The sequence below is a fragment of the Tamandua tetradactyla genome, chromosome 23, assembly GCF_023851605.1.
Source record: "Tamandua tetradactyla isolate mTamTet1 chromosome 23, mTamTet1.pri, whole genome shotgun sequence".
Classification (NCBI taxonomy): domain Eukaryota; kingdom Metazoa; phylum Chordata; class Mammalia; order Pilosa; family Myrmecophagidae; genus Tamandua; species Tamandua tetradactyla.
The window spans coordinates 8,372,562-8,384,425 of NC_135349.1; positions in this window are offsets into that span (position 1 = coordinate 8,372,562).

Below are 11,864 nucleotides of genomic sequence, written 5' to 3' on the forward strand. Positions count from 1 at the left end.
CAGCAGAAACCATGGAAGCGAGAAGACAGTGGGATGATATATTTAAATTGCTAAAAGAGAAAAACTGCCAACCAAGAATTCTATATCCAGCAAAATTGTCCTTCAAAAATAAGGGAGAAATTAAAACATTTTCAGACAAAAAATCACTGAGAGAATTTGTGACCAAGAGACCAGCTCTGCAAGAAGTACTAAAGGGAGCACTAGAGACAGATACGAAAAGACAGAAGAGAGAGGTGTGGAGAAGAGTGTAGAAAGAAGGAAAAATTAGATATGACATATAAAATAAAAAAGGCAAAATGGTAGAGGAAAGTACTACCCAAACAGTAATAACACTAAATATTAATGGATTGAACTCCCCAATCAAAAGACATAGACTGGCAGAATGGATTAAAAAACAGGACCCTTCTATATGCTGTCTACAGGAAACACAACTTAGACCCAAAGATAAACATAGGTTGAAAGTGAAAGGTTGGGAAAAGATATTTCATGCAAATAACAACCAGAAAAGAGCAGGAATAGCCATACTAATATCCAATAAATTAGACTTCAAATGTAAAACAGTTAAAAGAGACAAAGCAGGACACTATGTGCTAATAAAAAGAACAATTCAACATGAAGACATAACAATCATAAATATTTATGCACCGAACCAGAATGCCCCAAAATACATGAGGCAAACACTGCAAACACTGAAAAGAGAAATAGACACATCTACCATAATAGTTGGAGAATCTAAGGCAAGTCTCTTGCAGATAGCGTACACTTAATGTTGTTTTATCCATTTTCCCAATCTCTACCTTTATATGGGAGAGTTTAATCCATTTACATTTAAAGCAATTACTGATGAGGAAGAACTTACTTCTGCCATTGTGCTATTTGTTTTTGGTATGTCATGTTTTTCAAGTACCTCATTTCTTCCATTACTGCCTTCTTTTTCATTAATTTTTTTTTTTGTAGAAATTGTTTTGATTCTTTTTTCCTTTCCTTTTGTGTATTTATTTTAAAGATATTTTCTTAATGGTTTCAGTGGGATTACAATTAAAATTTTTAATTTATAACAATTTGGCTTGAACTAATAGCTATATAATGTCAATAGCATACAAGAACTCTGATCCTATACAGTGCTGCAATTCCCCCATATATTGTTATTGTCACAAATTATATATTTATACAATGTGTGCCTGTTAACATAGATACATAATTTTATGCATTTGCTTTTAAGATCACGTAGAAAACAAAAAGTGAAGTTCTAAACCAAAAATATAATGATACTGGCTTTTATGTTTACCTATATGGTTATCTTTTCAGAGATCTTTATTTCTTTGTAGGGTTTCAAGTCACTGTCTAGTGTCCTTTCATTTCATCCTGAAGGACTCTCTTTAGTATTTCTTAAAGGACAAGTCTTCTGGTAATAAATTCCTTCAGCTTTTGTTTATATGGGAATATTTTAACTTCCTCTTCATTCTTGGAGGATAGTTTTGCCAGATATAGAATCTTGGTTGACAGGTTTCTCTTTCAGCACTTTAAGTATACACATCTTACTGCCTTCTGCCCTTCATGGTTTCAGATGAGAAGTTGGCTGTTAATCTTATTGGGAATCCCTTGTATATGATGAGTCACTTCTCTCTTGCTGCCTTCAAGATTCTCTGTCCTAGAAATCCTGGAATGAGCTGAGAATTAACATCAAGGGATTGAGAGAACCTTCTCGACCAAAGGGGGAAGAGTGAAATGAGACTAAGTGTCAATGGCTGAGAGATTCCAAACAGAGTTGAGAGGTTATCCTGGAGGTTATTCTTATGCATTAAGTAGATATCACCTTGTCGTTCAAGATGTAGTGGAGAGGCTGGAGGGAACTGCCTGAAAATGTAGAGCTGTGTTCCAGTAGCCATGTTTCTTGATGATGATTGAACAATGATATAGCTTTCACAATGAGACTCTGTGAATGTGAAAACCTTGTGTCTGATGCTCCTTTTAGCTACTATATCAACAGAAGAGTAGAACATATGGAATAAAAATAAATAATAGGGGGGAACAAATGTTAAAATAAATTTAGTTTGAAATGCTAGTGGTAAATGAAAGTGAGGGGTAAGGGGTATGGTATGTATAATCTTTTTTTTCTCTATTATCGTTTTATTTCTTTTTCTGTTGTCTTTTTATTTCTTTTTCTAAATCGATGCAAATGTTCTAAGAAATGATGAATATGCAACTATGTGATGATATTAAGAATTACTGATTTATATGTAGAATGGAATGATATCTTAATGTTTTGTTTGTTAATTTTTTAATTAATAAAAAAAAGTTTTAAAAAAAGATTCTCTGTCTTTGTTTCTCAACAGTCTGATTATAATGCATTTTAGTGTGGATTCTGAGTTTATCCTACTTGGAGTTCATTGAGCTTTTTATATATGTAGGTTCATGTTTTTCTTCAAATTTGAAAACTTTGACTATTGTTTCTTCAAACATCTTTTCTGCCCCTTTCCTTCTTTTTTCTCCATTTGGACTTTTATAATGCGCATGTTGGCATGCTTGATGGTGTACCACAGGTCCCTTAGGTCCTTTCTTCATTCTTTTTTTTTTCTGCTCCTCAAAGAAGATAATTTCAATCATCCAGTCTTCAAATTTGCTGATTCTATCAGATTTCTGTTCAAATCTGCTGCTGAAACCCTCCAAGGAATTTTTTATGTAGTTATTTTACTTTTTTACTTTCCAGTGAAGTTAAATTCAGTAATTTCAGTAAAAAATAGAACTCCTATTTGGCTCCTTTTTATAATTACTCTCTCTTTATTGATCTTACCAATTTATCCATACATTGCATTCCTGGTTTCCTTTAGTTCTTTGTCCATGGTTTCCTTTAGCAACTTGGATATATTCAAGACAGTTGATTTAAAATTTTCATGTAGTAAGTCCATTGTCCAGATTTCCAGGAGACAGTAAAGAGCCATATAAGAATCCATTGTAATCGTGCATACCAGCAGCAAAGAATTAGAAAATGAAAATTTCAATTTCATTTAAAAATAGAATTAAAAACATGAAATACGTAGGAATAAACCCAATAAAAGATTTGCAAATATGTAAATTCTTCTCAAATTGATCTGTATGTTCAATACAATTTCAATATATATCACACAAAAAAACAAGTTTTTCAGCATGTAAAAAATGACAATCTGATTCTAAGATTTATAAGGAAATGCAAAGCTTTAACAATAGCCAGGACAGTCTTAAAGAACATGATGGAAGGACTTATGAAGACCTTTTATAAAGCTATAATTAGTAAGATGGTAGTGTGTTGGTATAAGAACAGACAAATAGATCTATGAAACAGCATAAAGTACATAGAAAAAGATTCACACTATATGGACACTTGATTTATGACAAAGATGGCTTGCAAAGTCATGGCTTGCAAGGAAAAGTTGTTTTTTTTTCAATAAGTGATGTTAGGACAATTGTATATCCTTATTAAAAAAAAAAAAGGCAACTTGATTCCTGCTTCATTCCACAAACTAAAATCAGTTCCAGACGTATTGTGGATATAAAGCTTTTAGAAGATAACAAAGAAAAATAGGTTCTTGGCTTTGGAGTAGAGAAGATTTCTTAAACAAAATACAAAAGTACTAACATAAGGAAAACATGATAAATTGTTATACATTAAAGAGGATGCAAGGATAGTTCAGTGGTAAAATTCTCACCTGTCAAGTGGGACACCCTGGTTTGATTCCCAGCCCATGCATTTCCCAAAAACAAAAGCAAAGAAACAAAAACCAAACAAACAAACATAAAAAAAAAATTCAACAAATGGTGCTGAAATAACAGGATACTCACATGGAAAAGAAAGGTGACCCCCGCCACACAGTTTATAAATATATATATGTATAAGTTATACATTAAAATTAATATGTCTGAGCATAAAGAGGAATTAGAAAGAATAAATAGAAAAATAGTAGATATCACAGAGATTAAAGACTCTGTTGACCAAATTAAAAAAAATTAATGTCTTATCATAAAAATACACTATTAAGAGAGTGAAAGGGCAAGCCACAGAGCTGGAGAAGTTATTTTGTAGCATACACAACAAATGAAGGGGCTTGTATCCAGAATCAATAAATATTCCTACAAATTATTAAGAAAAATACAGACAGCACAATTCAAAGTGGGCAAGATATATTTTAACAGGCATTTCAGAATAGAAGGAATTCAGATGACCAATGAATATGAATGGATCTCAGTTTACTTAACAGAAAGGAGAAACTAAAATTAAAATCGCAATGAAATATCTGTACATATTAAAGAAAGCCTAAAATTAAAAGTCTGGGGATGCCAACGTCAGTGAGATGAGAAGCCACTAAACTTCTCATATTCTGCTGGATAGAGTATAAATGGGGGAAGTGACTTTAGAAAACTTTAACCATATCTACTAAACTCTAACGTATGCATACCTTATGACCAAGTGATTTAGCTCTTAGATATATACCCAACAGAAAGGTGTACACACGTGCACCAAGAAACATGGACAAAGAGGTCCCTTGTAGCAGTATTTAAAATAAGCGAAAACTGAACATATCCCAAATTCCACCAATAGTAGAACGGATAAATAAAGTGTGGTATATTCACATGCTGGAATACTATAATGAAACGAAGATTAACAGCTAACAGGCTCATACGATAACAGGGGTGAGTCTTACAAAAATATTGAGTGGAAGAAGACACACACAAAAGTGAACATAGCATATGATTAATTCATATAAAATACAAAATCAAACAAAAATAAATTGCAGTAAGAAAGAGGATGGTGGTACCAGGAAAGGAGGCATGAGGAGGACTTCTGGGAAAACTGGCAGTTTCTATTTCTTAACATGGGTGATTACATTGGTGTGTTGTCCTTGATTTTTATTGAGCACTTAGGATTTGTGTACTTTTATGAACATTATATGGTTAAACTTTTTCAGAAGGTGGAAAGGTTTGGCTGCTGCACTCAGAAGTCCCACCCATTCTCAGAGAAAAAGGCTGTCTGGAATGAAATCAGTAACACCTTATTTTGAAATGATTAAGGAAAACCGGTTTCCCTGTCAACCCCCTTCGTTGCTCTTAGAATAAAGACCACTTTGTGAACTCTTAGCGCCAGATCATCCACTTGTAAAAGGAGCCAGAAATCCATATTTTCATGTTAAATCTCCTATTAACTCAAAATCAACAACCTTTCAACCATTTTAGACATAAATTTAAGCCAACCAAATAAAATTCATCTGTAGCTACATTCAACCCCAAAAGGCCAGTTTTGACCTATGGACAAACAAGGAAATGTCTTCTCCCGGAGATACTCCTGGCTTCTGGCTGTCCCCAAGTTCTCAGAGGAAGTAACAAAGGGGCCACTCCAACCAAATGTCCACCCTCTTTCAAGACAGGGATTTTTTCTTCTGAATTCCTGGCTCTTTCCCCCTCTGTTAAAAAGCATAGCTGGATGCCAAAGACTTTGTCTTTTTCTCTCACTGGGGGACAGAAAGGAAAACACCTGTAAAGGGCAAGACATCTAAGAACACTGTGAGCTTATTTTTTCCTCCATTGGGATTTCCCTGGAACAATCCATTCTGGGATTGTGTTTCAGATTCCCTATAGACACCTACACCCAAACGGCTCACCCTTCCCATTAAGGACCCTGAGGTCGCACAGGGAGGGGAGCAAAGGGCCAAGGATAAGAGGGTCTGGAGGCTAGGGTAGTACTTACCCAAACCAGGAGGACCAGCCCCCCAGTCAGAATCTTGTAGCTCATGAATTGCTCCATGAATGACTATATGGTAGCCTAGACTGTTTGCCTGAGTCATCTGGTATGAGCTCTGGATCCAGGTGGAGCATAAAGCAGTAAAATTGTGATATGCCCTTCCAGTATAAAAGAGTGAGTTAACCATGGCAACTTGCCTTAAGAGGGCGTGGACATTGTCATATGGCATTATGCATACTCCATTTTATATTATGCAACTGTTCTAGCTGCAGTCTCTGGGATCTTCAAAATTCACTCTGCCAAGTTCCTGTTTTCTCCTAGGATCTTGTAGTATCCCTTTCTGGCATTTGGAACCAATGCGGCTTCCTGCAAGCAGGCAGATCCCATCCTGAAGTACAGTGGAGTCCCCAGGGTTTTTGCGGTAAGCCTGGTTTACACACCTGAGGAACAGCCTCTTCCACGACTGTTTTACAAGTTGCAGACTCAGGTCGAGGGGATATTTCACTGTATCCAAAAAGCATTAGTGAGAGAACTTAGGTTTTGCTGTTCACCTGTAAATTTTCATAGAATGCATTTGTCGTTGATTGTAGTTGCTTTGTTGATATATTGTGACTTGAGAATGGGAGGGTTTGGGCAGGACACATCCCCATTGTGGTGGGAGGGCAACGACCCATGGGAGTCAGCGTGGATTTTCCCAGAGGGTGATAGAAAAGTGCCTGAGGACTGCAAGAGCCAGAGTGGGTGTCAGGTGGCATGGATCCCTATTACCCTAAAATTCGGGCGGTGAAATAATAATGTAAGGTAGGAAAGAGAGCTGGAATAGCAAATCTAAGTAAAAATAATACAAAGATGTCAAAATAATTATCAATGTTGTTCCTGGTGACTGAGCTTCAAATTTGGCTCTGAGACTCTGAATCAGCTGGGACCGTGCAAAAAAGGGACCGTGCAAACCACATCAATATTTCCACCCTCTGTTCATTCACGAGGAATTTTGTCACCAGGATGAAGTGTGACCCAGAACGTTGCTCATAAAAAAAATAATCTCTGTGTTTGCTTGAGTTGTGCTTATTTCCAGAAAAACGCCACTGCAGACACCTGCCTGCAAAGAAGCTGAGCTGCCAAACCTCTAACTCCTGCAGTCATCACCCATCACACCCCATCCCAAAACATACACACCTTGAGGTGAACCATAAAATCCCCACCCAACGAAGAAGGAAGAGCCCTTTTCAAGGCTAATGCCAAGCTCCTGCTTCTCCAGAGCCAGGAAAATCCCCTTCCTGGAGCACTAAGCCCCCTGCTCTGCCCCTACTCCACCTTGGCTCATTTTAAGAGTAAATTCTCCACCTTGGGCGGGATTTGGATGCTATATTTTGAATAGGTGATACGTGTAGAAGCATATTCTAGCATGACCAGGGACGGTGCATGCTCAAAACCAATTCTTTGAGATGCCCCCACCTTTGAATTCTTTGAAAATCTCCTTGCCCACTTGTCCTGACCACCTGCCCGAACATTCCCTGATCCCCTGTAAAAGAATCCCACTCACCTCCCTTCCAGGAGATGGTGTCTTTTGGCCACGAGTCCACCCTTCTCCATTCTTTGGCCAAGGAATAACGTGCTGCTTTGCTTTGAGGACCCTGGTTTCCTTCCGTGGGTGTGAGCGGCAGGGGCAGGAGAGCCACTTTGGAGGGTGGGGCTCATAGAAGATTGGTGACAGCCTCACAGGATTTTGTCATTTTTTTTTTACATAATATTTTTCCGTAAATTTACTCATAAAACTCAAATGTATTCACTTTGAAACAGGAAAGTAACAATATCTACGAAACCAAAAGTTCAGCTGACAATTATTTTTATGAACATTTCAAGCATACAGATAAATATAAGAAAATAATGACTAAACATCAGCAAATCTCCCATCTCGCAGTTTGCCATACACATTGTTGATTTGTGTAAAGAAATAACATACGTCCGTTGTAGCTTCTCCCCACCCCCCGCCCCTCCCACATAATCACTGTCGTAAAATTGAGGTGTGGTAGTTAGATTCAGTTGTCAACTTGGCCAGGTGAAGGTACCAAGTTCTGTTGCTCTGGACATGAGCCAATGGCAAGTGAATGTCATCTGTTGCTGATTACCTCTGCAGTCAGCTAGGAGGCGGGCCTGCTGCAATGAATGATGTTCACTTTAATTAGCTGGTGCTTCAATTAGAGAGTTCAATGGAGCACAGCCCAAGCAGCTCAGCATTCCTCATCTCAGCACTTGCAGCTCAGCCCAGGCCTTTGGAGATGCAGAAAGAAATCACTCTGGGGGAAGTTGTTGGAACCCAGAGGTCTGGAGAGAAGGCCAGCAGAGACCATCATGTGCCTTCCCACATAAGAAAGAACCTCAGTGGAAAGTTAGCTGCCTTTCTTCTGAAGAACTAACAAAATAAATCCCCTTTTATTAAAAGCCAATCTGTCTCTGGTGTGTTGCATTCTGGCAGCGAGCAAACTAGAACATGATGTTTACAATTCCTATACAAATTTTAAATCGTTCCTAAAAATGTATCCATAAGATATACACCCACAGCATTGTCCTTGCAGGATTTCAACCGCAAATTTAAGCAGTATCATGTATTTCCATCCTTCTGCTTTTGTTCCCAACATGTTTTTGAGATCTAACCATGTTACTTGTAGCTCTGTTTTATGTATTTAACATGCTAAATAGTATCCCATTCTTTGAATATGCCAAAATTCACATCTCCTTTCTCTTGTTCATAGATATTCATATTATTTCCTATTTTTATTTCTAGAAAAAATGTCGGAGCTTGCATCCATATATCCGTCTTGTGTTTGGGTGTGATGATTGCTCTAGAGCAAAAAACTATCTGTGCTGAAGGACCAGGTTATTTTTTTCCAATCTGTCATTTATCATATCTCCTGTCATTTATCATATCACGATACAATAAAATAAATTGCTAGAAAAAGGAAATTAAAAAAAACATACATGCCAACAGAAACCCTGATTCTTTTATTATTATATTCAGTAGATTTAAGATTACATTTCAGTAAATATAATCAGAACAAAAATAACGTAGGGGGAAAGAAAATAGTTACCAAAAAATGGGCACATTGGTCATTGAAAATTCTTGTATGGATAATCAATATAGAGAATCATTTTTGCACTCATGATTTTTTATTTTTCTGCAATGGTAACTTGGCTGAAAAAAGTTACATGTGAAATAGCAAACCCCACATTATATGTCTAAGCAACACTTTGAACAAATGTGAGGTATATAGATATTTAGTGTTTAGTGTGACGAATAACCTGGCTTCTGACATGCCAATTTATCTAAATCTAAGTGGTATTGATGGTGGCACTCCAGGGATATTGTATGCATAAAGTACCTTTTGTGATAGAGAAATCACTCTCAGAGGGGCTTGGTGGTGGAAACAGAAGTTATTTTAAAGCTCTTCAATAGATGCAAATAGTAATTTTTTACTTTTACACAAAATGAGGCATGTTTTCAGAATTCACCTCCAACCTTTCTCTAGTAGCCTGCTCCAAACACAGACCTTGCATGTTGTAGTTAAATCTAAATTAGGTTTTTGTTTTTTTTTAATTAAGTTTTGATGAAAGAAATAGATTCTGTTTTCCTGCGTTTCTTTTGTAGTTAAAGCCCTTTGATATCATGTGCCATTGAAAAATATATTGCGTTCCTAATTTGCATGAGATTATTAATGTAATTTAAAATACCAAAAAAAAAATCAAGCAAATAAGCAAGTCTGGTAATGAAGTTCATATCTCTAAATGGTATCGAACTTATTTCTTATTTTGCAGAAACACTAAGAATTTTTTCTGTATTTCAGACATCCTTGGCATGAACTTTTCCCTCAGTAATCATCCTAATATGTAATAACACATGTTTATGACCAGCTTCAATATTATAACAAAATAAAGAAAATAATATCAAATTTAGCACATGTTGGGAACTGAATCATGTTGCCCACAAAAGGCATGTTCAAGGCTTAACTCATTTGTAAATAAGATTTTTGAAGATGCTGTTATTAGTTAAGATGTGAATTTATTTTAGGATAATAATTTAAGTATGAGATGATTTCTTTGTTTTGTAAGTAAATCCCACTTACATTTTTAAAATTTTTTATTAATTAAAAAAATTACAAGAAAGAAATACAAACATTCCCAACACATGCTCATTCCACTCTACACATACACTCAGCAATTCACAATATCATCACATAGTTGCATATTCATCATCATGATCATTTCCCAGAACATTTGCATCAATTCAGAAAAAGAAATAAAAAGACAACAGAAAAATAAAATGAAAACAGAAAAAAAAATTTTACATACCATACCCCTTACCCCTCCCTTTCATTGATCACTAGCATTTCAAACTAAATTTATTTTAACATTTGTTCCCCCTATTATTTATTTTTATTCCGTATGTTCTACTCGTCTGTTGACAAGGTAGATAAAAGGAGCATCAGACACAAGGTTTTCACAATCACACAGTCACATTGTGAAAGCTATATCATTATACAGTCATCATCAAGAAACATGGCTACTGGAACCCAGCTCTACATTTTCAGGCAGTTACCTCCAGCCTCTCCACTACATCTTGGATAACAAGGTGATATCTACTTAATGCATAAGAATAACCTCCAGGATAACCTCTCGACTCTGGAATCTCTCAGCCATTGACACTTTGTCTCATTTCACTCTTCCCCCTTTTGGTCGAGAAGGTTTTCTCAACCCCTTGATGCCGGGTCTCAGCTCATTCTAGAGTTTTTCTCAATCCCTTTATGCTGAATCTCAGCTCATTCTGGGATTTCTGTCCCATGTTGCCAGGAAGATCCACACCCTTGAGAGTCATGTCCCACGTAGCCCACTTATATTTTCATAAATTCTTTGCTCCATGAACGAGTATATTTCCACAAATAATACAGTATGGCCATAGTGGTTCACCATCCATTATAGTTCCAGAAACAAGTTCAATATATGAGATATCACACTTCCAAGAAAATTGAATATGAACTTGTGGATTTCATTTATTTGGAAAAATTCTACCACCATTCTTTTGTTTATCGATACTGTAGCATTCAGAAAAAGGTGACTTTTCTTTTACCTTTTTATTATGAAATATTTCACAAATATACAAAAGTAGAAACACTAGTATAATGAACTTATGTACCCACCATCCAGTTTCAACCATTATCAATACACAATCAATTTTCTTTCATTTCTTCCCCCACCTACACCCTCTAACCCCCACCAATTATACTGTAGTATATCTCAGACATAATAAAATTCCACCTTTAAATATTTCAGTATTTATCATTAGTTTTTAAAACATGACTATAATACCATGCTCTTTTACCAATGTTCTATAGGTTTGTTTATTCTTTTCTCATGAATGCATAGGAATATTTTTTAGATTCTGGATATGAGCTTTCTCAGAAAATTTTCCCTTATTTTCAAGTTTTGAAAGAAATTTCTTACATATGTTTTTATTCGTAGAATTCATTGTCGAGTTGTTTGTAATGAGAAGAAAATAAAAAACATAAATGCCAAATCATTTGCAGAGTTTTATGGAATACACAATACAGTATAATGAGATTTTTTATTGATATAGAAAGACTTTCAAGATAAATGGTTAATTAAAAAAAAGATGCGATATTCAGAACAGGTCTATTTGGGTAAGATTGACACAGGTAGTGCTGTTTTTTTCTGCCTGGCACACGTGCGTTCTCCATTATTTTAGGGTTCACATCCCAATTTTGGGGAGAGGAACTGTTCCTCTGCTCTAGTTTGGAGTTCTGGTATACCACCAGTCAAGGTGTTCTGCATTTTGCTTGTATAAACACAAGCTATATCACTCAGCGTCTTCTCTCCGAGCTTTTAATATTATACAGAATGATAGCAGGACTGAAAATAGTCAGAGCCAAGCCATGCCAGCTGCAGCGTCCCTGCACACTGCCCTTTAAATCTTACCATCTGGATCTTCAGAGCTTTTCTTTTAACTCTGTGAGCCACTCTACATCCATCCAACAAATTACTCTTTTCTTCAGTTAACCTGTCAGTTTCTATGGCTTAAACAAAAGAAGCCTATCTGCGCTGGTTTGAAAATATTACGTACCCCACAAAAGCCATGTTT